We start from the raw sequence: 26,240 nt of genomic DNA, 5'->3' as shown, positions 1-26,240 counted from the left end.
CCCTGGGAAGCCATCTGGCCCTGGACTTTTGTGTCTTGGGAGGTTTGTGTGTTTGTTTATAGGTTTCTTTCTTATTGGAGGTCATTTTGCCAACATGGAGTGTAACTCCCCCAGTGTTCATCGCATCAAGTGCCCCCCTCTGTGCCCGTCACCCAGTCAACCCCGCCCCCCGCGTTCCTCCCTTTCTTCCACCCCTTGTTCATTTCCCAGGGTTAGGAGTCTCTCCTGTTCTGTCTCCTTTTCTGCCATCTCCCACTCATTTTTTTCTTCTTTCTCCTCTGTTCCCTTTCACTATTTTTTTCATACTCCCCAAAAGAACGAGACCATAGAATGTTTGTCCTTCGCCGACTGCCTTCTTTTTCTTTGACTCAGCCATAATACCCTCTGGTTCCATCCACATCGAAGCAAATGGTGGGTGTTTGTCGTTTCTGATGGCTGAGTAATCTTCCATCGTGTACAGAGACCACTCGCCCTCCTTATCCATTCATCTTTCGATGGGCACCGAGGCTCCTTCCGCAGTGTGGCTATCGTGGGCATTGCAACTCGAAACCTCAGGGTGCACGTGTCCCGGTGTTTCCCCGCATCTGTATCTTTGGGGTACATCTCCACCAGTGCACCCCCATGCTGGATCGCAGGGCAGATCCGTTGTTACCTCTCTGAGGCACCTGCACACGGTTTTCCAGGCGTGGCTGCATCAGGTCACATTCCCACCAGCAGTGCAAGAGGGTTCCCTTTTCGCCACATCCTCGCCGACCTTCGCTGTTTCCTATCTTGTTAACGTTCACCGCAGTCGCTGGTGTGTCAGGTGGGATCTCGTGGTGCTTTTGACCCATATCTCCCTGACGGCCAGTGATGCGGAGCATTGTCTCACGTGCTTGTCGGCCATGCCTAGTCTTCCTCTGTGACATTTCCATTCATGTCTCTTGCCCGTCTTCCGGATTGGATCGTTGGTCTCTTTGCTGTGGAGTTGCAGAAGTTCTTCAGAGATCTTGGATACTGGCCCTTTACCTGACAGGGTCATTTGCACATGTCTTCTCCCACTCTGTGGGTTGGCTTTGAGTTTTGTCGGGTGTTTCTTTTGCTGTGTGGAACCTGCTCATCTTGGTGAAGTCCCAGCAATTCTTTTCTTCGCTCTTGTTTCTCTGGCCTTCGTGGCTGATGTCATTTCTACGAAGTTGCTGTGGCCCAGTTCAAGAAGGGTGTTGTTGCCTTTGTCCTGCCCTAGGATTTTGATGGACTCTTGTCTTGCAAAATTGAGATCCTTCATCCATTTTGAGTTTATCCTTGTGTATGGTGTGAGAGGAATGGTCCAGTTTCATTCTTCTGCGTGTGGCTGTCCAGTGTTCCCAGCAGCATTTATTGAAGAGACTGTCTTTTCTTTTTCCCCGTGCATGGTCTTTCCTGCCTGGCTGAATATTAGTTGCCCATAGAGTTGAGGGTCCACCTGTGGATGCTCTCTTCTGTTCCATTGATCGGCGTGTCTGTTTTTGTGCCAGTATCCCACTGTCTTGCCCGTCACAGCTTCGTGGCACAACGTGAAATCCGGCATTGTGCTGCCCCCGCAGTGGTTTTCTTGGCGACCCTTCCCGTGGCCGTTCGGGGTCTTTTCGCATTCCACACCAGCCTTCAGAGGACTTGCTCCAGCTCTCTGAAGAGAGTCCGTGCTATTTCTGACAGGGATTGCATTAGTTGTGTATATTGCCCTGGGTCACGTTGACATTTTCCCCAATATCAATTCTTCCAACCCAGGAGCGTGGAACCCTTTTCCATCTCTTTGTGTCTTCCTCAGTTTCTTTCCGACGTGTTCCACAGTGTTTCAGGAAGCCACCCGGCCCTAGACTTTTGTGTCCTGGGAGGTCTTTGATGATGACTGCTTTAATTTCCTCCCTGGATATTGACCTGTTGGGGTTTTCTGTGTCTTCCTGTTCCGTTTTTGGTAGTTTGTGGTTTTCCGGAAATGCGTTCGTTTCTTCTCGATTGCCCAATTTATTGGCGTATAGCTGCTCAGGATGAGTTTTTCAGATCGCTTGTATTTCCTACGTGGTGGTGGTGATCTCTCCTTTCTCATTCATGTTTTTGTTAATTGGAGTCTTTTCTCTCTTCTTTTAATAAGGCTGGCTTCATGGATTTTCTCTCTCTTATTGGTTCTTTCAGAGGTCCACCACCTGGTTTTGTGGATGTGTTTCCTCAGTTCTTCTGCTCTCTATTTCATTGAGTTCTGCTCGAATTTTTATTAACCGTCGTCTTCTGCTGGGTGAAGGTTTCATTTGCTGGTCCTTCTCCAGCTCCTTTAGGTGCCAGGTTAGTTTTCGTATTTGAGTTCTTTCCAGTGTTTGGATCGATGCTTGTATTGCGATGTCTTTCCCCTATTTGGGACCGCTTTTGCTGTATCCCAGAGATTCTGAACGGTTGGTTGTATCTTCGTTCTCATTGGTTTCCGTGAATTTTCTTAATTCTTCTCTGATGTCCTGGTTGACCCTTTCACCTTTTAGCAGGATGGTCCTTAACCTGCACGTGTTTGAAATCCTTGCAAACTTCTTGTGGTTGAGCTCTAGTTTCAGAGCATTATGGGCTGAAAATATGCAGGGGACGATCCCAAAGTTTTGGTATCGATTATGACCTGATTTGTGACCCAGTATGTGGTCTCTTCTGGACAAAGTTCCACGTGCAATTGAGAAGAATGTGAATTCAGTTGCATTTGCATGTAAAGTTCTGTAAATACCTGTGAGATCCACCTGGTCCACTGTATCCTTTAGTGCTCTTGTTTCTTTGGAGATGCTGTGCCTGGAAGACCTGTCAATTGCAGAAAGCGCCGTATTCGAGTCTCCAAGTAAAAGGGTATTATTATCTAAGTATGTCTTAACTTTGCTTAGCGATTGATTGATATCCGTGGCAACTCCCACATTCAGGGCATAGATACCCACGATCGTTAGTTAGGTCGTCTTGTTGGATAGATCCCTTACGTACGATCTAGTCTAGTGATTGTGTGAGGTTTCCCACATAGAGTGTCATGTCCTCTGTGAAGAGTGAGAGTTTGACTTCTTTGCCGATCCGGATGCCTTTTTTTTCTGTTTCGGAATGTCGCTGGGAAAGCGAGGACCACTACTATTCTGCCGAACGAGAGTGCTGAGGGTGGACACCCTGTCGTGTTCCTGACCTTAAGGGAAAAGCTCCAGGTTTTTCCCAATGAAGAGCACGTTCCCTCTCTGGGTGTTTGTACCTGGGTTTTATGATAATTGAGGTTTTTTTCCCTGTATGCGTACCCAGCAGAAAGTTTCCATCATGAAAGGATGGTCTATTTGGTCAAATGCTTTTTCTGCATCTATTGAGAGAATCCTACGGTTCTCATCCTTTGTTTCATTAACGTGGAGAGGGAAGGAGAGACAGAACTGGAGGGATGGACAGACACAGGGAGGGGGACACAGATAGGGAGGGAGAGATAGGGATGGGGAGGGAGAGACAGAGAGATGGTGAGGGAGAGACCGAGACAAGGAGGAAGAATGAGGAAGGGAGGGAGAGAGCCAGACATGGAAGGAGAGTCAGAGAGACAGGGAGGGAGAGACAGAGACAGAGAGACACTGAGAGCCCGGGAGTAATACACTGAGAGACAGGGAGGAAGAGTCAGAGAGAAAGGGAGGGAGACTGAGACACAGAGAGGGGAACACAGAGACAGGATGGAGAGAACGAGACGGAGTGAGAGACTGGGAGACACGAAGGGAGACACACAGGGACTGGCAGAGAGACAGAGACGCAAAGAGAGACAGAGACACAGGAAGGGAGAGTCGGCGAGACAGGGAGCGAGAGTCAGAGAGAGGGCGGGAGAGGAGACGGGGTGGGGGGCAGGGCGGGGACAGACTGAGATGGGGCAGCGGGGAGAGACAGACACAGACACAGGGAAGGAGAGTCAGAGAGACAGGGATGGAGAGACAGAGACAGCGAGGGAGATACAGAAAGACAGGCAGGGAGAGGCAGGGAAACAGGTAGGGAGACACCGAGAGCCTGGGAGGGAGAGACCGAGACACAGAGAGAAGGAGGGTGAGATCTAGACACCGTGGGAGAGACAGAGAGGGAGGGAGACCGAGAGACAGGGAGGGACAGACCCAGAGACAGGGAGGGAGAGACCGAGAGACCGGGAGGGACAGACCGAGAGACAGGCAGGGGGAGACAGAGAGACAGGGAGTGAGAGCCAGAGCCATGGAGGGAGACCGAGATACAGTGAGGGAGAGGCCGAGAGACAGGATGAGAGAGAGACAGGGATGGAGACACACAGACAGGGAGGGACAGATGGAGACGGGTGGCGAGAGACAGGGATGGAGAGACCGAGGCAGGGAAGGAGAGACAGAAGTGGAGGGATGGACAGAGACAGGGAGGGAGAGATAGATAGAGGTGGGCAGGGAGACGGAGAGAAAGCGAGGGGGAGACCGAGAGACAGGGAGGGAGAGAGAGATGGAGACAGGGAGGAGTGACTGAGACGACGGGGGTGAGAGATCGAGATGGGGGAGAGACACAGGACAGGGAAGGAAGGATCCAGAGACAGGGAGGGACAGACAGACCAAGAGACAGAGAGGGAGAGATGAGACAGAGGGGAGAGACCAAGGTGCAGGGAGGGAGACCGAGAGACAGGAGGGGAGAGTCAGAGACAGGGAGGGAGGAGACAGCGAGACAGAGACAGGATGGAGAGAATGAGACAGGGAGGGAGACAAGTGAGAGTCCGAGAGACAAGAAGGTAGGCACAGAGACAGGGAGAGAGAGACAGCGAGGGACAGGCCATAATAGGCAGTAAGAGAAGAAAGACTGGGAGGGACACAGAGACTGGGAGGGCGAGGGAGAGAGAGAGAGATGGGGGTGGGGGCAGAGGCAGAGAGACTGGGAGGGAGACAGGGCCAGACCGGGAGGGAGAGCGAGGGAGACAGTGAGGGAGAGACAGAGACCGGGACGGAGGGACAGGGATGGAGACACAGAGCCAGAGAGAGGCTCCGTGCCTCCGTGAGCAGGTGTCCCTCGGGACTGAGCCGGGGCGCAAGGCCTCGGCCCCGGCGCCCCGACTAGACTAGCGGGGGGAGGCAGAGGCGGTCTCGGGTCCCCTGTAGGCTCCGCGGAGGGCGGGCCTCTGTGTGGCAGGTCTGCGGGGGGCGTGGCGGGGGCGGGGCGGGAGCTTGCCCAGGCGCCTGAGCCCGAGCATGACCTGAAGGGGGCCGGGGCGTGGCCGCAGGAGGAGCTGTGCACAGATGCAGCGACCTGGGCGCGGCAGGGGGTTGCGCGGCCGCGCCCCCAGTCCAGGCCCGCGGTTCCCCGCGGTTCCCCGCGGTTCCCCGCGCTCCGGGCTCGCGGCAGCGGCTCTGCAGGCCTCGGCCCCCGGCGCGCAGGTCAGCGTGGGCCCCGGGAGGCGTGACGGGCCCCGGGGTGGCTGTGCGAGAGGCATCTGGCCCTCGCTGGTGGCGCGGCGGGTGCCTGGGAGGGACCGGAGGGGGACAGTGAGTCTTGGGGGCCGCATGGAGGCGCCCCCGTGGCGAGCCCGGCGGACACCCTTTGGGCCGCCAGGGTGCCGGGCAGAGGGCTGCGCGGGGGAGGAGTGGTGGCACCTGTTCTCGGAGGGGGGCGGCGGCGGGGCCTCCTACGTGTCAGGTCAGGTCTCACAGGAGCGGCTCAGGGAGGGTGTGGGGCCCCTCCACCGGGGCTCGGGGAGGTGCCGCCGAACCCATCCGCGGCTGCTCAGAGGGGTTAGGATGCAGGCACCTTGCGATGTCAGGGCAGGGCCTTGGGGCGGTGGCTTGAGGGCCTGGGCTGCTGGGCCCCCCCAGGCCCCCCAAGGCCCTTGGCTGTTCCTCCTCCCCCCACCCCCTCCCCGCTCTCAGGTCCCTCCCTAAGCTCCCCAGCCTGGCCGGCAGCATGCCCCCCTCCCCCTTGGTCCCTTTCAGGTGAATATGGCTACCTCTGAAATTGTTGAATTTTGAAATCGTTCCCCTTTCTGCACATCCTGTCCAGTATTTGTGGTTTCCTGTCTGGCCAGTGTTCCCCATTCTCACCGGTGTAAGGTGGGATTTCGTTGTGCTTTTGACGTGTGTTTCCCTGATGGAAATAACAGTGATGGGGCGCATTTTCTCATGGGCTTGTCGGCCACGTCGACGTCTTGCTCTGTGCCATTTCGGTTCGTGTCTTTTGCCCATTTCCGGATTGGATGGTTGGTTTCTCTGCTGTTGAGTTGAATGGGTTCTTTAGAGATCGTGGATGCTGGCCCTTTATCTGACGGGTCATTTGCACGTAGCTTCTCCCATTCTGGAGGTTGTCTGTTGGTTTTGTTGAGTGTCTCTTTGGCTGTGCGGAAGCTTCTCATCCCGATGAAGTCCCAATAGTTCATCTTTGCTTTTGTTTTCTGGCCTTCACGGGTGTATCTTGCAAGAAGTTACTGTGGCCAAGTTCGGGAAGGACGTTGCCTGTGTTCTCCCCTAGGGTTTTGATGGAATCTCATCTCACATTTACATCTTTCATCCATTTTGAGTTTTATCTCTGTGTATGGTGTGAGAGAATGGTCCAGTTTCATTCTTTTGCATGTGGCTGTCCAACGTTCCCAGCAGCCTTTAGTGAGGAGGCTGTCTTTTTTGCAGTGGATGGTCTCTCCTGCTTGGTCGAATATATGGTCCTGACCGTAGAGTTGAGGGTCCACTTCTGGATTTCTCTCTTCTGTCCCATTGATCCGTGTGTCTGTTTTTCTGCTAGTAGCACACTGTCTTGATGAGCACAGCTTTGTAGCACAACCTGAAGTCCGGCGTTGTGATGCCGCCAGCTGTGGTTTTCTTTTCTAATATTGCCCTGGGCATTCGGGGTCTTGTCTGATTCCACACTAATCTTCAGATGATTTGTGGCAACTCTCTGAAGGGAGCCTTTGGTATTTTTGATGATAGGGATTGCAATCAATGTGTAAATTGCCCTGGGTCAGTCACGTTGACATTTTCCCAATATATGAATTCTTCCAATCCAGGAGCATGGGATAGTTTTCCATCTCTTAGTGTCCTCCTCAATTTCTTTCAGATGTGTTCCGTGGTTTTTCGGGTAGAGATCCTTTACCTCTTTGGTTAGGTGTATTCCTGGGTATCTCATGCTTTTGGGTGCAGTTGTCACTGGAACCGACTCCTTAATTTCTCTTTCTTCAGAGTCATCGTTGGCGTATAGAGAGGTGACTGATTTCTTGGCATAGATTTAGGATCCTGCCACGCTGCCGAATTTGCTGTATGAGTTCTACGATCTTGGGGTGGAGTCTTTTGGGTTTTCCGGGTACGGTACCATGCATGCCATCGGTGAAGAGGGCAAGTTTGACTACTTCTTTGCCAATGTGAATGCCTTTTATTTTTTCTGTCGCTTGATTGCTGAGGCCGAGATGTCTAGTAGCATGTTGAGAAGACGTGGTGAGGGTGGACATCCCTGTCTCTCGTTCCTGATGTTCGAAGAAAGGCTCCCAGTGTTTCCACATTGTGGATGATAATTTGCCACGGGCTTTTCGTAGATGGATTTGAAGCTGCTGAGGGACGTTCCCTCTATCCCTGTACTCTGAAGGGTTTGGATCTGCCATGGATGCCGTATTTTGTCAAATGCTTCCTCTGCGTCTCTTGAGAGGATCATCTGGTTCTTGTTTTCTCTCTTGCAGATCTGATGAAGCCCATCGAGTGTTCTCCGAGTGCTGAAGCAGCCTTGCACCCTGGCGATTAACCCCACTGGGTTGTGGTGAGTAACTTCTTAATCATGTCCCGTCGGATCCTGTTGGCTCATATCTTGTGGAGAAGGTGTGCGTCCGCCTTAATCAGGGACATCGGTCCAGCATTGTCCCCTTTTGGGGTCTTGGGTTTTGGAGTTAAGGTGATGCTGGCCTCCAAGAACGAGCTTGGAAGTATTCCATCTCTTTCTATCTTTCGGAGCAGCTTTAGTAGCATAGGTAGTCTTTCTTCTTGAAGCGCTGGATAGAATTCCCCTGGGAAGCCATCTGGCCCTGGACTTTTGTGTCTTGGGAGGTTTGTGTGTTTGTTTATAGGTTTCTTTCTTATTGGAGGTCATTTTGCCAACATCGAGTGTAACTCCCCCAGTGTTCATCGCATCAAGTGCCCCCCTCTGTGCCCGTCACCCAGTCAACCCCGCCCCCCGCGTTCCTCCCTTTCTTCCACCCCTTGTTCATTTCCCAGGGTTAGGAGTCTCTCCTGTTCTGTCTCCTTTTCTGCCATCTCCCACTCATTTTTTTCTTCTTTCTCCTCTGTTCCCTTTCACTATTTTTTTCATACTCCCCAAAAGAACGAGACCATAGAATGTTTGTCCTTCGCCGACTGCCTTCTTTTTCTTTGACTCAGCCATAATACCCTCTGGTTCCATCCACATCGAAGCAAATGGTGGGTGTTTGTCGTTTCTGATGGCTGAGTAATCTTCCATCGTGTACAGAGACCACTCGCCCTCCTTATCCATTCATCTTTCGATGGGCACCGAGGCTCCTTCCGCAGTGTGGCTATCGTGGGCATTGCAACTCGAAACCTCAGGGTGCACGTGTCCCGGTGTTTCCCCGCATCTGTATCTTTGGGGTACATCTCCACCAGTGCACCCCCATGCTGGATCGCAGGGCAGATCCGTTGTTACCTCTCTGAGGCACCTGCACACGGTTTTCCAGGCGTGGCTGCATAGGTCACATTCCCACCAGCAGTGCAAGAGGGTTCCCTTTTCGCCACATCCTCGCCGACCTTCGCTGTTTCCTATCTTGTTAACGTTCACCGCAGTCGCTGGTGTGTCAGGTGGGATCTCGTGGTGCTTTTGACCCATATCTCCCTGACGGCCAGTGATGCGGAGCATTGTCTCACGTGCTTGTCGGCCATGCCTAGTCTTCCTCTGTGACATTTCCATTCATGTCTCTTGCCCGTCTTCCGGATTGGATCGTTGGTCTCTTTGCTGTGGAGTTGCAGAAGTTCTTCAGAGATCTTGGATGCTGGCCCTTTACCTGACAGGGTCATTTGCACATGTCTTCTCCCACTCTGTGGGTTGGCTTTGAGTTTTGTCGGGTGTTTCTTTTGCTGTGTGGAACCTGCTCATCTTGGTGAAGTCCCAGCAATCCTTTTCTTCGCTCTTGTTTCTCTGGCCTTCGTGGCTGATGTCATTTCTACGAAGTTGCTGTGGCCCAGTTCAAGAAGGGTGTTGTTGCCTTTGTCCTGCCCTAGGATTTTGATGGACTCTTGTCTTGCAAAATTGAGATCCTTCATCCATTTTGAGTTTATCCTTGTGTATGGTGTGAGAGGAATGGTCCAGTTTCATTCTTCTGCGTGTGGCTGTCCAGTGTTCCCAGCAGCATTTATTGAAGAGACTGTCTTTTCTTTTTCCCCGTGCATGGTCTTTCCTGCCTGGCTGAATATTAGTTGCCCATAGAGTTGAGGGTCCACCTCTGGATGCTCTCTTCTGTTCCATTGATCGGCGTGTCTGTTTTTGTGCCAGTATCCCACTGTCTTGCCCGTCACAGCTTCGTGGCACAACGTGAAATCCGGCATTGTGCTGCCCCCGCAGTGGTTTTCTTGGCGACCCTTCCCGTGGCCGTTCGGGGTCTTTTCGCATTCCACACCAGCCTTCAGAGGACTTGCTCCAGCTCTCTGAAGAGAGTCCGTGCTATTTCTGACAGGGATTGCATTAGTTGTGTATATTGCCCTGGGTCACGTTGACATTTTCCCCAATATCAATTCTTCCAACCCAGGAGCGTGGAACCCTTTTCCATCTCTTTGTGTCTTCCTCAGTTTCTTTCCGACGTGTTCCACAGTGTTTCAGGAAGCCATTCGGCCCTAGACTTTTGTGTCCTGGGAGGTCTTTGATGATGACTGCTTTAATTTCCTCCCTGGATATTGACCTGTTGGGGTTTTCTGTGTCTTCCTGTTCCCTTTTTGGTAGTTTGTGGTTTTCCGGAAATGCGTTCGTTTCTTCTCGATTGCCCAATTTATTGGCGTATAGCTGCTCAGGATGAGTTTTTCAGATCGCTTGTATTTCCTACGTGGTGGTGGTGATCTCTCCTTTCTCATTCATGTTTTTGTTAATTGGAGTCTTTTCTCTCTTCTTTTAATAAGGCTGGCTTCATGGATTTTCTCTCTCTTATTGGTTCTTTCAGAGGTCCACCACCTGGTTTTGTGGATGTGTTTCCTCAGTTCTTCTGCTCTCTATTTCATTGAGTTCTGCTCAAATTTTTATTAACCGTCGTCTTCTGCTGGGTGAAGGTTTCATTTGCTGGTCCTTCTCCAGCTCCTTTAGGTGCCAGGTTAGTTTTCGTATTTGAGTTCTTTCCAGTGTTTGGATTGATGCTTGTATTGCGATGTCTTTCCCCTATTTGGGACCGCTTTTGCTGTATCCCAGAGATTCTGAACGGTTGGTTGTATCTTTGTTCTCACTGGTTTCCGTGAATTTTCTTAATTCTTCTCTGATGTCCTGGTTGACCCTTTCACCTTTTAGCAGGATGGTCCTTAACCTGCACGTGTTTGAAATCCTTGCAAACTTCTTGTGGTTGAGCTCTAGTTTCAGAGCATTATGGGCTGAAAATATGCAGGGGACGATCCCAAAGTTTTGGTATCGATTATGACCTGATTTGTGACCCAGTATGTGGTCTCTTCTGGACAAAGTTCCACGTGCAATTGAGAAGAATGTGAATTCAGTTGCATTTGGATGTAAAGTTCTGTAAATATCTGTGAGATCCACCTGGTCCACTGTATCCTTTAGTGCTCTTGTTTCTTTGGAGATGCTGTGCCTGGAAGACCTGTCAATTGCAGAAAGCGCCGTATTCGAGTCTCCAAGTAAAAGGGTATTATTATCTAAGTATGTCTTAACTTTGCTTAGCGATTGATTGATATCCGTGGCAACTCCCACATTCAGGGCATAGATACCCACGATCATTAGTTAGGCGTCTTGTTGGATAGATCCCTTACGTACGATCTAGTCTAGTGATTGTGTGAGGTTTCCCACATAGAGTGTCATGTCCTCTGTGAAGAGTGAGAGTTTGACTTCTTTGCCGATCCGGATGCCTTTTTTTTCTGTTTCGGAATGTCGCTGGGAAAGCGAGGACCACTACTATTCTGCCGAACGAGAGTGTTGAGGGTGGACACCCTGTCGTGTTCCTGACCTTAAGGGAAAAGCTCCAGGGTTTTCCCAATGAAGAGTACGTTCCCTCTCTGGGTCGTTTGTACATGGGTTTTATGATAATTGAGGTTTTTTTCCCAGTATGCGTACCCAGCAGAAGGTTTTCATCCATACAGAATAACACCCAGTGCTCATCCCGTCAAGTGTCCCCCTCAGTGCCCGTCACCCATTCAACCCCACCCCCTGCCCTCCTCCCCTTCCTCCACCCCTAGTTCATTTCCCAGAGTTAGGAGTTTTATGTTCTGTCTCCCTTTCTGATATTTCCCACACATTTCTTCTCCCTTCCCTTATATTGCCTTTCACTATTATTTATATTCCCCAAATGAATGAGAACATACGCTGTTTATTTTTTATTTCTTTATTTCTTTATATTTTATTGGTATATGAATTTTAAAATTAAGAATTCAGTTTACTTAATAGACTACAGAACTATTCAGATGTTTTATTCACAGTACTTACATGTTACTGCATGAGTTGTAGTGGCTTGTGCTTTTTTGAGAAGCTTGTCCGTATCTTTGAATTGGTCAAATTGATGTGTGAAGTCTTACTACTGTTTCCTTTATCTTTTCAGTTTCCGCAGGGTCTGTAATGATGTTTCTTTCCTGATTTTGTTAATTTACGTCATATCAGTCTCTCTCTCTCACTCATTTCTCTAGAGGTTTGCGTATTTTATTTCCTATATTTAAGGGATCACATTTTTGTTTCGTTGATTTTGGGTTTTTTTTTCCTGTTTTCAGTTTCTTTGATTTTTTTCTTGTATTTACTATGCTATTCCTTCCTCTCAATTTGCTTTACTTTGTTCTTCTTTTTCTAGATTATTTAAATGGAAGCTTAGATTATTTGACAACTTTCTCTTTTTTAGTATGAGCAAATAATCTCATAAATTTCCCTTTCAGAGCTACGCACCACCGATATTGGTGTGTGGTATTCTCACTTTCATTCCGTTCTGTGTATTTTTAAAACTTTCCTTTGACATCTCCTTTCAACTCCTGGATTGCTTAGAATCATTTTGCTTAGTTTCTCAATATTTGGAGATTTTTCTGCTACCGATTTTTAGTTTGAGTCCATGATTTTCAAAGACCATGCTCTAGAATTTTAATTCTTGTAAATACGTTGAAGTTTGTGTCATGGTCCAGGATATGGCCTGTCTTGGTGTGAGTTCTGTGGGTGCTTGAAGACAACGTGTTTTCTGCACTTCTTGGGCGAGGTGTTTTATACCTGTTGTTGACATACTGTTGGCTGATGGTCTTCTCGAGTGCTCTGTATCATTGCTAATCTTTGTCCAGATTTTCTATCATTTATTTTTCTTCTTAAAATTTTTTTTGATTATAAAGAGTTTATTTATTCATGAGAGACACACACACACACACAGAGATGCAGAGACACAGGCAGAGGAAGAATCAGGCTCCCCACAGGAGGGATGCGAGACTCAATCCCAGGACCCCGGGATCATGCCCTGAGCCAAAGGCAGATGCTCAACCGCTGAGCCACCCGGGCGTCCCTGGGTCATACTTGTTAAAAACCAGTCTGCCAATGTCTGTCTTTTGTATGTTTAGAACACTTCTCTTTCATGTAATTATTATGTCAGAGCATCCACCTGTCATTTTATGTTTTGTTTCTTTTTCCTGCTTTCCTCTGTGTTAGTCGAACGCGTTTTTAGAATTCAGCTTTGATATATCATTGTGCCCGTGAGTGCGTATCTTTCTCAGTGCTGCTTGAGGTTTTATACTACAGACACGTAATGTCACATTCTACTGTTGTCGACATGTTACCGGATAGGGCGAAGTGCAGAAACCCCACCTCCGTGGCCTTCAGCCTCACCTGCAACATCACTGTCTTAAATATTTCTTCTGCATACATTTGAGCCACACCAGGCAGTGCTGTGTGACTTGCTTCAACCAGCACGTAGCAGAGAAGGGAAGTAAATTTTATTCATGGATATTTTTGCTTATGTTATGTTATTTTTTCCTCCCCTATGCCCAGGTGCTTCCTTTTCTCCTTTTCTTTCTGGTTACAGGTCTTTCTCTTGGGGCAGGTCTGTTGGTGACAAGGCCTCCTACTTTTCCCTCTTGATTTCTTTCATTCCTGAAGGGCTCTGGGTAGACAGTTCTTTTCTCTCTGCACTAGAAAAGCCGGCCACCATCTCATGGCCTCCATGATCCCCGATGAGAAATCTGCGGTAATTCTAACCGTGTTTCTCGTGGGAGAGGCACCGTTACTCCCCCGTTACTGTTCGGCCTCATCCCCTGTCATGACGTTTCGGACGTTTGACTGTGTTGTGTCCTGGTGTGGATTTCTTCGGTTTTTCTGCACTGGGGTCTTTCCAGTTTCCTGAGTGTGGAGATTTAGGTCTTTTGTCAAATTTGGGGTCTTTTCATCCACTAATTCTCTGAAGTTTTGTAGCCATTTTCTTACTCGTCTTTGGTGACTCCGTGGACATGAATGTGGGATCTTTTGTTACGGTCCTATGGGTCACTGTATTTTTGGGATTTCCTTCCCAGTCTCTGCTCTGTTTTATCCATGTGGGCTATCTCTGTCATTCCGCCTGCAAGTTCACTAGGCTCTCCGTTCTCTGCACCTGTCGAGCTTTTTATTTGATTTTTTTTTCAGCTCCAACATTTGTATTTGAGTCTCTCTTGTATCTTTTATCTCTTTGCTGGTTCCTTTTTCTTCTTTCATTTTTTCCAGGTGTGTTTGTGGCTGTTTATCGAATGATTCCTACATTACCTGCTTTAAAATCTCGTTAGGTATGGTGATTATTCTGTTAATCATGCTGTTGCTGTCTATTGATTGTCTTTATTCATTTGTTGAGATCGTTCCGGTTCTCATGTGCTGCGTGATTTTCTTTTTTTTTTCTAAGATTTTATTTATGTATTTATTCATGAGAGACACAGAGAGAGGTAGAGACAGAGGCAGAGGGAGAAGCAGGCTCCCTGCAGGGAGCCCGCACGATGCAGGACTTGATCCCAGGACCCCAGGGTCACACCCCGGTTGGAAGGCAGATGCTCAACCACTGAGCCACCCAGGCATCCCTAATACATTTATCTTAAGTCACGTTTTGGTAGTCAAGTTAAATGTAGTAATGTTTGTAGGATGCTGGGAGACATTGTAGGATCCACGTTCATGAGTTTGTCCTTTGGATTTCTGGCTTTGTGTTTTATTTTGCTGGTCAGAACACATCAGGCTTGTCGGCTCCTGATGCAGCGTTTACTTCTGCTTGGGGCTTTCGGGCTGGGTCTGAGATTGGACGTGGATTGCAGGTAATATCTTTATGATGTCAGAAAACTACTTTGTTCCAGGTTTTGCTGTTTTTAATCGGGGATGGGTGCTTGATCTTGCCAGATGGCACTTTGCTCCCTATGGGAAAGTTGTGTGCTTTTACTCTTGGTTATGTGTGTCAGCTTTAGGGACCATCCCTAATCTCGTGGGTGCAGCTGATGCTGAGCCCCTGGTCAGAAGGACAGCCACAGCCTGTCCTTAGGAATTTCATATGACAGTGGTTTATGCAAGTGTGAACACTCTTTCCCCCTCATGTGCGGGTTCCAGAGAGCCTCTTTATGGCTGAGGTGGCAGGGCTGATCCATGCAGCCCTTCCAGCCCAGTCTCCCATCTCTTCACTGATCTGCCACTGCTGGTGTGTGGCCCTCATCCTCGTTAACCAAGATGGTAGGTAGAGGGCTGGACATCAATACCATGTCCCCAGCAACAGAGGGACAAAAGGAAGAATAGGCCATCTTTAAGAGCCGTTCCAGAAGCTCTTACATGACCTTTCACCCCCTGTCTTCTGGGCCACATCTAGCTGCAAGAGCAGGCTGGATCACAGGGTGTTTATCTTAGGTCTCTGAGCCCCAGATGAAAGTAAGAGGCTAGACGGTTGTGCTAGTGGTGAAGAAAGGATGTGGGAACAGCAGCCAGCTCTGCCCTGGCCTCACTTCCAGCACCAGATGCCACTGCCCAGCATTCCCAGCGTGGTACTCTCCTGTGGTCTATGGCTGACTCAATTTCCCTGTCCTAACTCCACGGTGCAGGGCAGTGATGGGATGGAGAGACCAGGTCCTGGAGGTGTGCCCTTAGCTGGGGTCCTTGGAGAGGGAGGGGTTCCAGGGAATTAGGAGAATACTGAACGGGGAGGACGGTGTGCTGGGCACGGCGGGTGTGGGGGGCAGTCTCCCTTGTTTGATCCGATGTAGCGTATTTGTAGGTACAGGTGAGGGATTTAAGACCTGAGCCCTGAGCAGTGGGAATTGGAGGCGTGGCAGGCAAAGGGGGAGCAGGGTCTGGGGGGCAATGACCCCCTCACAGAGCACCTGCTGAGGACGTGGTGCGCCTGTCTCCCTGTCTGGTGTGATGGAATTCAGACAGGGCAGAGATGCGATGCAAGGCCAGGCCACCGTGCACTTCTCCAGGGACCCTCCATGTGGGGCATGCTGGTGCCTGAGCCACCCCTGAGCCCCTAACCGCAGCTCGGCAGCCCGGGCGGCCCAGGGTCGTGGGGCCCCGTGATGCTGGGTCTTCCCAGGAGAGCGTGAAGCCCCATGTGTGTTCTAGGGCAGCATTCTGTAGTGTCTCGGCCTCGTGCCTCGAGGCCCAGGGGCCATATATGTGTTCTTCAAATCCATGAGCATGGAATTTTTTCCATTCCTTTGTGTTCGCTTCAATTTCTTTCATGAGTGTTCTATAGCTCTAAGAGTATAGATCTACCTATTTGGTTAGGTTTATTGCTGGGGGCGGGCCTCTCTGTGGCCAGGGCGTGGCCGGGGCATGGCCGGGAGCTTACCCTGGCGCCTGACCCCCAGCGTGACCAAAGTCCCCAGGGCGTGGCCCGGGAGGAGCTGGGCACAGATGCAGCGATCCCGCCACTGGGGCAGGAGGTTAGTCGGCCTCGCCGCCGCTCCAGGCCCGTGGTTCCCCGCACTGCGGGCTCGCGGCAGTGGCTCTGCAGGCCTCGGCCCCGGCACGCAGGTCAGCGTGGGCCCCGGGAGGCGTGACGGGCCCCAGGGTGGCTGTGCGAGGGGCATCTGGCCCTCGCTCGTGGCATGGCGGATGCCTGGGAGGGACCAGGTGGGGGACAGCGGTCCTCGGTGGCCACATGGAGGCGCTCCCGTGGCGAGCTGGGCCAACACCCTTTGGGCCGCCAGGTTGCCAAGGGCAGAGGGCTACATGGGGGAGGAGTGGTGGCACCTGTTGGCGGAGGGGGCGGCGGAGGGGCCTCCTACGGGCCAGGTCAGGTCTCCTTCGGGCGGCTCAGGGAGGGTGTGGGGCCCCTCCCCCCGGGCTCAGGGAGGTGCCGCCGAACCCATGTGCGTGCGCTCAGAGGGGTTAGGGTGCAGGCACCTTGCAATGTCAGGGCAGGGCCTTGGGGCGGTGGCTTGAGGGCCTGGGCCGCTGGGCCCCAGGAGCCCCCCCAAGGCCCTTGGCTGTTCCCTCGCCCCCCTCCCCCCTCCCCGCTCTCGGGTCCCTCCCTAAGCACCCCAGCCTGGCCGGGAGCCCGCCCCTCCCGCTTGGTCCCTATCAGGTGAGTATGGCTACCTCTGAAATTTTTCCTTTTTGAAAGCGTTCCCCTTTCTGCACATCCGGTCCAACATTTGTGGTTTCCTGTCTGGCCAATGTTCCCCATTCTCACCGCTGTGAGGTGGAATTCCTTGTGGTTTTGATCTGTATTTCCCTGATGGAAATACAGTGATGCAGCGCACTTTGTCATGGGCTTGTCGGTCACGTCTACATCTTGCTCTGTGCTGTTTCGGTTCGTGTCTTTTGCCCATTTCCGGATTGGATGGTTGGTTTCTCTGCTGTTGAGTTGAATAGGTTCTTTAGAGATCGTGGATGCTGGCCCTTTACCCGACGGGTCATTTGCACGTAGCTTCTCCCATTCTGGAGGTTGTCTGTTGGTTTTGTTGAGTGTCTCTTTGGCTGTGCAGAAGCTTCTCATCCCGATGAAGTCCCAATAGTTCATATTTGCTTTTGTTTCTCTGGCCTTTGTGGGTGTATCTTGCATGAAGTTGCTGTGGCCAAGTTCGGGAAGGGTGTTGCCTGTGTTCTCCCCTAGGGTTTTGATGGAATCTCATCTCGCATTTACATCTTTCATCCATTTTGAGTTTATCTTTGTGTCTGGTGTGAGACAGTGGTCCAGGTTCACTCCTCTGCATGTGGCTGTCCAGCATTCCCAGTGGCATTTATGGAAGAGACTTGTCTTTTTTTCCAGTGGATGGTCTCTCCTGCTTGGTCGAATATGTGGTCTTGACCACTGAGTGGAGGGTCCACTTCTGGATTCCTCTTCTGTTCCATTGATGGATGTGTCTGTTTTTGTGCCTGTACCACACTGTCTTGGTGAGCACAGCTGTGCAGTGCAACCTGAAATCCGGCATTGTACTGCCCCCCGCTGTGGTTTTCTTGGCTACTCTTCCTGTGGCCATTCGGGGTCCTTTCTGATTCCACACAAATCTTCAGATGATCTGTTCCAGCTCTCTGAAGAGAGTCCATGGTATTTTGATAGGGATTGCATTGTGTAAATTGCCCTCGGTCACGTTGACGTTTTCCCAATATTCATTCTTCAGATCCATGAGCATGGAATAGTTTGCCATCTCTTTGTGTCTTCCTCAGTCTCTTTCAGACGTGTTCTGTCATTTTTCGGATAGAGATCCTTGACCTCTTTGGTTAGGTTTATTCCTAGGTAGCGCATGCTTTCGGGTGCCATCCCAAATGGGGTTGACTCCTTAATTTCTCTTTCTTCAGTCTCATCGTTAGCGTCTAGAAAGGCCACTGGTTTCTGGGCATTGATTTCGTACCCTGCCACACTGCCGAATTTGCTGTATGAGTTCTAGCAGTCTTGGGGTCGAGTCTTTTGGGTTTTCCAGGTGTATGGTATCATGTCATCTGTGAACAGGGAGAGTTTGACTTCTTCTAGGCCGATTTGAATGCCTTTTATTTCTTTTTGTTGCCAGATTGCTGAGGCTATGACGTCTAGTGTTATGTTGAATTGCAGTGATGAGAGTGGACATCCCTGTCTCGTTCCTGATCTTCTTCGGGGAAAGGCTCCCAGCGTTTCCCCCTTGGGAATGATAATTTGCCGCGGGCTTTTCATAGATGGCTTTGAAGATGCTGAGGAATGTTCTCTCTATCCCTATACTCTGAAGCGTTTGGATCAGGAATGGATGCCGTATTTTGTCAAATGCTTTCTCTGCATCTATTGAGAGGATCATCTGGTTCTCGTTTTTTCTCTTGCAGATCTGATCAGTCACATGGAGTGTTTGACAAGTGTTGAACCAGCCTTGCATCCCGGGGATAAATGCTACCTGGTCACGGTGAGTAACTTCTCAATGTACCGTTGGATCCTATTGGCTCGTATATTGTTGAGAACGTTTGCATCCGTGTTCATCGGAGACATTGGTCTATAACTCTCCTTTTTGGTCGGGTGGGGTCTTTGTCTGCTTTTGGACTTAAGGTGATGCTGGCCTCATAGAACGAGTTTGGAAGTATTCCATCTCCAGAAGCTTCAGCTGGCCTCACTGTAGTCTCTTTGGCAGGCTCTTGATTTGGTTCAGGATGTTGCTCAGTGGCAAAAGTCATTTGCTCCACTGAGGCAGGTGGCGGCTCCGGCATGTGCGGGAACCCAATAGCATGCACCTGGGCGTGCTCTTCCTCCAGGGTGGCCACGGGTACAGGTAGCTCTTGCATGTCGGAACAGTGAGTCAGAGGTGTTACCACCACATGCATTGGTTTGGTCTGAGCAGCTGGCTTCTCGGCTCGAGCCATGACCAGCTCAATCACCTCTGGCCCTGAAGCTTTAGCAGGCCCCAAGGTAGGAGCTGGGGCCAGTTGTTGAGGTGGTTCAGGATATTGCACAGGGGTGGACACTATTTGCTCCACTGAGACGAGTGGTTGCTCCGGCATGTGGCAGACCCTGATAGCATGCGCTGGGACATGATCTACTGCGAGGGTGGCCAAGATTGCAGGTGGGTCCTCCTTGTTGGGAGAGTGAATCAGAGATTTGACCACCTCATGCATTGGCTTCAACTCAGCAGCTGGTATCTCTACTCTGGCCAAGCACTCAGCACCGACAGCCCTGCCCAGCTCGATCACCTCAGGCCCAGAAGCTTCATCAGGCCCCACCTTCAGAGCTGGGGTGGGCTGCTGACATGATGTTGCTCAGGGGCCAAAGCTGGTTGCTGCACTGAGGCAGGTGATTCCTTTGGCATGGCATGCCGGGGACATTGATAGTGGGCACCTGGGGGAGCTCTTGTTGCAGGGTGGCCAAGTGTGTAGGTGGCTCCTCCAGGTCGGGACAGTGAATCAGAGGTGTGACTGCCTTGTAAATTGGCTTGGCCTCAGCAGCTAGCATCTCGGCTCGGGCCATGCACTCAGCACCAACTGCCATGCCCGGCTCAAACTGCTCAGGCCCATAAGTTTCAGCTTGCCCCAGTGTAGTAGCTCTGGCGGGCTCTTGATTTCGTTTAGGATGTTGCTCAGTGGCCGAAGTCGGTTGCTTCACTGAGGCAGGTGGCTGCTCTGTCATGTGGGGGATCCCGATAGCATGCCCCTTGGCGTGCTCTTCCTCCAGGGTGGCCATGGGTACAGGTACTTTTTCACATTTGAAATACATTATTGCATATTTGCTTATGTTAAAAAAATAACTGTGTCCAAAACTTAAAGATTCTTATTTACTGATGCATTTAAATCTTTCTCATGATGATCTACGGCATTTAACATAGTAGTGAAATTGTTTATATCTGTGCCTTCAGCAGCTTTTACTTCTGTACTTGTGGTGTTCCTGTTTATATCACTCGGATATCTTTTGAAAAACAATGACATACTTTAGAACCCTGAAGATTTCCCTGGTGTTTTTTTTTTTTTTTTTTAGTGTCCTACATTTCCATTTATTGGACCTACTGAATACATCAGTTAAATGTTTGCTTATTTTACATAAAGGGCCCATTTTCTTTTTTTTTGAATTTTTAATTTTTTATTGGAGTTCAATTTGTCCACATATAGCACAACACCCAGTGCTCATCCCGCCAAGTGCCCCCCTCATTGCCCATCACCCAGTCACCCACTCCCACCCACTTCCCCTTCCACTACCCCTTGTTTGTTTCCCAGAGTTAGGTGTCTCCTGTTTTGTCACCCTCACTGATACTTTCACTCATTTTCTCTCCTTTGCCTTTATTCCCTTTCACTAATTTTTATATTTCCCAAATGAATAAGACCATATAATGTCTGTCCTTTTCCGATTGACTGTTTTCACTCAGCATAATACCCGGGACAGCTGCACCCCAATGTTTATAGCAGCAATGTCCACAATAGCCAAACTGTGGAAGGAACCTCGGTGTCCATCGAAAGATGATGGATCAAGAAGCTGTGGTCTGGCGGGAAGTCATGGCGGCTCACCTAAAGAAACGAGTGTACGACGAATTCACTAAGGAGGTCCAGCAACAACAGGAGGAAATTGCAACCAAGAAACTGCGATTGACAAAACCAAGTAAATCTGCAGCACTCCACGTAGATCTGTGTAAAGCTCCCTTCCCAGCGGATGCTTTGCAGTATCTACTCCAGTTTGCCAGAAAGCCTGTTGAAGCAGAAAGTGTGGAAGGAGTAGTTAGGATTCTCTTGGAACATTATTATGGAGAATGATCCATCTGTGAGACTGAAAATTGCATCATTGTTGGGTTTATTATCAAAGACTGCAGGATTTTCACCAGACTGCATTATGGATGATGCCAATAACATCCTGCAGAATGAAAAGGCTCATCAAGTCCTTGCTCAACTGTTGGACAGCTTGCTTGCAACTGGCACCAGACTCCCAGAGAATCAAGCTATCCAGATGGGATTAGTTGATGTAGCCTGCAAGCACCTCACAGATACGTCTCATGGTGTAAGAAATAAGTGCCTGCAATTACTTGGCAATCTTGGCTCTTTGGAGAAAAGTGTCACAAAAGATGGAGAAGGCCTAGCTGTCAGAGATGTCCAGAAGATGATAGGGGATTACTTCAGTGACCAAGACCCACGTGTCAGAACAGCAGCTATAAAAGCCATGTTGCAGCTTCATGAGAGAGGACTGAAATTACACCAAGCAATTTATAATCAGGCCTGTAAATTGTTGTCTGATGACTATGAACAAGGGCGCAGTGCTGCAGTCCAACTTATCTGGGTTGTCAGTCAGCTCTATCCTGAAAGCGTTGTCTCCATTCCTTCTCCTAATGAAGAAATTCGCTTAGTTGGTGATGCATTTGGAAAAATTTGCCCCATGGTCAATGATGGCTCCTGGGTGGTTCGAGTTCAGGCTGCAAAGCTGTTGGGCTCAATGGAACAAGTCAGTTCTCATTTCCTGGAGCAAACACTCGACAAGAAGCTCATGTCCGATCTCAGGAGAAAATGCACTGCACATGAACATGCCAAGGAACTTTACAGGTCAGGAGAGTTTTCCAGTGGCAGAAAGTGAGGAGGTGATGCTCCCAAAGAAGAAATAGATACAGGAGCTGTGAACTTGATTGAGTCAGGAGCTTGTGGAGCCTTTGTTCAGGGATTGGAAGATGAGATGTATGAGGTCCTCATTGCTGCTGTGGAGGCTCTCTGCGTGCTGGCCCAATCTTCACCTTCTTTTGCGGAGAAGTGCCGCCCTGATTTCCTGGTTGACATGTTTAATGATGAAATTGAGGAAGTACATCTGCAGCCCATACACAGCATGAGAAAAATTTCTAATAATATCACTCTCCGAGAGGATCAGCTTGACACTGTCCTGGCTGTGTTAGAGGATTCATCCAGAGATATTCGAGAGGCTCTTCATGAACTTTTATGCTGTACTAATGTTTCGACTAAAGAAGGGATTCATCTTGCACTGGCGGAGCTGCTGAAAAATTTAACCAAGTACCCTACTGATAGGGACTCTATATGGAAGTGCTTGAAGTTTCTGGGAAGTCGGCATCCAACCCTGGTGCTTCCCTTGGTGCCAGAGCTCCTGAGCACCCATCCGTTTTTTGACACAGCTGAACCAGACATGGATGAACCAGCTTACATTGCAGTTTTGGTTCTTATTTTTAATGCTGCTAAAACCTGTTCAACAATGCCAGCACTGTTCTCAGATCATACCTTCAGGCATTATGCCTACCTCTGAGACAGTCTTTCTCATCTTGTTCCTGCCTTAAGGTTACCAGGTAGAAAACTAGTGTCATCGGCCATTTCTCCCGGTATTGCGCCCCATGAGGACCCATCCCATCAGTTCCTGCAGCAGAGCTCTGAAAGGGTGTACAGTCTTCAGAGCACCGGAACCCTCAGGGAACCCAGAAGCTGCTGGAGTTCACCATCCAGGATCTTCAAAAACGTGGAGAACTTCAGTCTGAACTAGCAGGAGTCGCTGCTAGGAGTTCTCGGCTACCTATCTTTGGTGTCAGCTTCTTCTCATCAAGGCCTTGCAAGAAAAGCTCTGGAATGTGGCTGCCCCTTTATATTTGAAGCAGAGTGACTTGGCCTCCACAGCAGCAAAACAGATCATGGAAGAGACCTACCAAATGGAGTTCATGTACAGTGGTGTGGAGAATAAACAGGTGGTGATTATACATCACCTGAGGCTGCAGGCCAAAGCCTTGCAACTTATAGTAACAGCACGGACTACTCGAGGAGTTGACCCCTTATTTGGGATGTGTCAAAACTTTTTACAGGAAGTGGACTTTTTTCAGAGGTGTTTTATTGCGGATTTGCCCCACCTAAAGGACAGCTTTGTGGACAAACTTCTTGACCTTATGCCCCGACTCATGACATCCAAACCTGTGGAAGTGGTCAAAATTCTATGGACCATGCTGAGGCAGAGTACCTTCTTGCACCTCCCCCTTCCAGAGCAGATCCACACACTTCAGCCAGCATCATTGAGCCAGCAGGTGAGTCAGACAACCCCTTGCAGTTTACATCTGGATTGGTTGTGGCCCTGCATGTCGATGCGACCCTGGAAAATGTCCAGGACCCTCAGAGTGCTGTGAAGGTCCAGGTCTTCTATCCAGATGGCCAGGCTCAGATGATTCATCCTAAGCCGGCAGACTTGCAGAATCCTGGCCCAGGGCGCCACCGGCTTATCACTCAGGTGTACCCCTCCCATACTGCCTGGACAGAACCATGCCAGGTGGATGTGAGGCTGCTGCTGGCCTACAACTCCAATTCCCGCATTCCCAAATCCCCCTGGATTGACGGTGGCGAAGTGTCACCCCAGGTGGAAACCAGCATCGAGGGCACCATCCCCTTCAGCAAGTCTGTGAAAGTTTCCATAATGCCCAAACCTGCAAGGCGCTGAGTCACAAGCATTGTGTAGAGCTAAAGCTGAGAAAGACCTTCTTAGGTAGCAGAGTGAGCCCGAAGCCTAGAGCACTTCACCTGGAGCCGGCGTATGGGCATGAGCACCATCACCCTTATCGTCTCATCTGGTATCAAACACAAAATAAATTATTTTGCATTAAAAAAACAAAAACCTTCAAGTCCACACCTCTTCCTTCCCTGACTCCCCCCACCACCTCAATAAAGTTGAGAAAACAACAACAACAACAACAAGAATCTGTGGTCTATGATACAATGGAATATTACTCAGCCATTAGAAACGACAAATGCCGTGAAAGGAGAGTGATGTTTGTCTACTTGTTGGGTTCATGTTGTTGTACGTGTGTGTGCAGCCAACCAGCAGTGCTCATTATGTACCAGATCATCTACTAAGAATAGTCTTTTACCCAAAACCAGGAAAGAGGAGAGAGAAAGAACTAGTTTTGAGAGCTTTTTGATTTGGAAAAAGCATTACAAAAATCACAATTTTCATTATACAGTAAGGGAGTAGCTTCCTTCATTCTCGTGAGGATTAACGATAGAGGGAGTCCTGTGAAATGAAGACCACTTTGTATTCCAATTTAATTTCTTGAATTTCTTAATTGTTTCCTTTTCTTTTTGGTTTTTACTGACATTCAAAAACTGAAAAACTTCTAGCTCATAACTTTGTTGCATTTCTAGGTCCTTGCAGCAACAAAAGGAGATTGTCATATTAGGACTAGAACTTTAAGTGAGTCCTAAAGTATTGGAAGAAAATTCTAAAATATACATTGAGGTTCTACAAGGAAAAGATTGAGTTTAAACAAAAGAGCCTGAGCTAATTCTTCCAGAAGGTTTGTTACTTTGAATTCAGAGCCCTTTTACAAGTATATTAGAAAAATAAGTAGTCCCACAGTATCAGTCGATTCATGTATAAATGAGAAGAGGGCTAACATTAATGAAACTACCTCTAAAGTAGTTGACTGCCAAGCTGATTGTTAAATTGGTTATTATGGAAACAGGAGAACCAACTCACACACTTAGAAATGAGGTCCCAGACTGGAAGCACTGGTAAATGTAGCTGCTCATAATCTAAGTTAAATAATTCCTTGACAATCTGAGTAGATCTATATCATCATGGTGGTCTTATATGTAATTTAGGGTGTTTAGTAGGAAATTATTGAATGGACTTCATGATTCTCTAGAGCTTATTTTTGAGAGGTGCTAGTGAATCAGGAGGGAAAAAAATAAATGCTCAAAAAAGTCCTATTGCCATCTTACACATTTGGGGAAACTGTAAGAATATGTCCAAAGAATCTTGGTCTTCAATACTTTTATATACAGTAATAACTAACACCATAAAATAGCACTTATTTAGATAGAATTGATGGTAGACGTGGCAGTACTACATCCTTTTCTACAATGTCTGAGTGTTTGTAGTACTTAAGACCTTTCCATCAGGCATCAACATTAAATATTGAATACCTCTAGAAAGTGTGAAAATAATTTTGTCTTTGGAAGTAGTTAACGTGCAGTTTTTCCGTGTGTCCCATTGGACTTTTCTAGTGATGATTCTCCTAGGATGCTTTATCAGTAGGTGTCTGGATTTTATGGACTAAAAAGGTGATATTTTCTTTTATAATTGAAATCTGTAAATTATCTTTATACTTAATTTTCTATGTCCATTCATAGCAAAAAGTAAGCAAAATATCCCAAGACAAAGAATGATGGTTCCCCCCCCACCAAACCTTGAGCATAACCGTTGAGGAACAAGAACTGTCGGAGATCTATGTGTGTGTATCTGTACATACATCCATGCATACATGGCAAGATTTAACAGAAATCACAATTCCGACATCATCTGTGGTTTATGTCACAGCTCTTCTCTGTCATCAGCCTCTGTTTTTCTCTTTGGGCTTTCGTTGAAAAATACTCAGCCTCATATCTTTTGCTCTGAGACTTTAACTGTAATCCTTGAATTCTTAATTTCAGTTCAGAAACCCTAGTCGTAGAACTCATGAGTCTCCAGATTTCCATGACTGTCACCAAAAATTGAAAATCCTATAGGTTTGCCTTTTTTTTTTAAACTAAAGACTTAAAAGCAAGAAAAGAAAAAAAATGCTTCTTTCTGTCTTGACAAACATGAGGAAGAAACTGCAAACAGGAATACAGGTGGAAGCAACTCCTTCTGTAGCCTCCCCTTGTACTTTTAAAAGAGTTTTGTCATGGGGTTAATGATGGAGAAAGTTGACAACAGGCATTGTATATGTCTGCTGTTCGCAAACTGTATTGTGTGACCGTATTTTTTTCCCAGTCATTGAAAGGATTCTCCCAGTGTGATACCTCTTAATTTAAAGAAAAAAGTGTTTTTTTCTCCTGTAAAATAGTCATCATTTGGAACTGGAGGGTATTACGCTCAGTGAAGTAAGTCAATCGGAGAAGGGCAAACATTATAATGTCTCATTCTTTTGGGGCATATAAAAATAGTGAAAAGGAATAAAGGGGAAAGGAGAAAAAATGAGTGGGAAATATCAGAAAGGGAGACAGAACATGACAGACTCCTCACTCTGGAAAATGAACAAGGGGTGGAAGAAAAGGAGGTAGGGTGGGGGTGTGGGGTGACTGGGTGACGAACATTGAGGGGGACACTTGATGGGATGAGTGCTGGGTGTTATGCTATATGTTGGCAAACTGAACTCCAATAAAAAAAATCATCATTATTTTATGACATTTATAAAATGCAGTAAAAGATAAGGAAACCATCCTGAGAGGCAGGATGCCTCTCTCATTTGGCCAGCTTTTTAACATGTTCTACTTATTTTCCTCCCTTATTATTT

General features: G+C 48.6%; 1 long non-coding RNA gene and 1 pseudogene across 2 annotated transcripts in view; both read left to right on the top strand.

Moving 5' to 3' along the window:
- Nucleotides 1–26,240, top strand: part of LOC119864451 — a 78,900-nt gene that overhangs the window by 40,336 nt on the left and 12,324 nt on the right. For both annotated transcript variants that reach the window (XR_005386815.1, XR_005386816.1), the window contains one exon: nucleotides 18,358–18,434. This is a non-coding gene — a long non-coding RNA (uncharacterized LOC119864451). The remainder of the gene's footprint in view (nucleotides 1–18,357; nucleotides 18,435–26,240) is intronic.
- Nucleotides 20,384–23,627, top strand: LOC119878367 (annotated as a pseudogene).

This window comes from Canis lupus, unplaced genomic scaffold, assembly GCF_011100685.1.
Source record: "Canis lupus familiaris isolate Mischka breed German Shepherd unplaced genomic scaffold, alternate assembly UU_Cfam_GSD_1.0 chrUn_S1546H1734, whole genome shotgun sequence".
In the NCBI taxonomy this organism is placed as follows: domain Eukaryota; kingdom Metazoa; phylum Chordata; class Mammalia; order Carnivora; family Canidae; genus Canis; species Canis lupus.
Note: the sequence above shows the minus strand (reverse complement) of the source record. Positions and strands in the feature narration are given on the sequence as shown.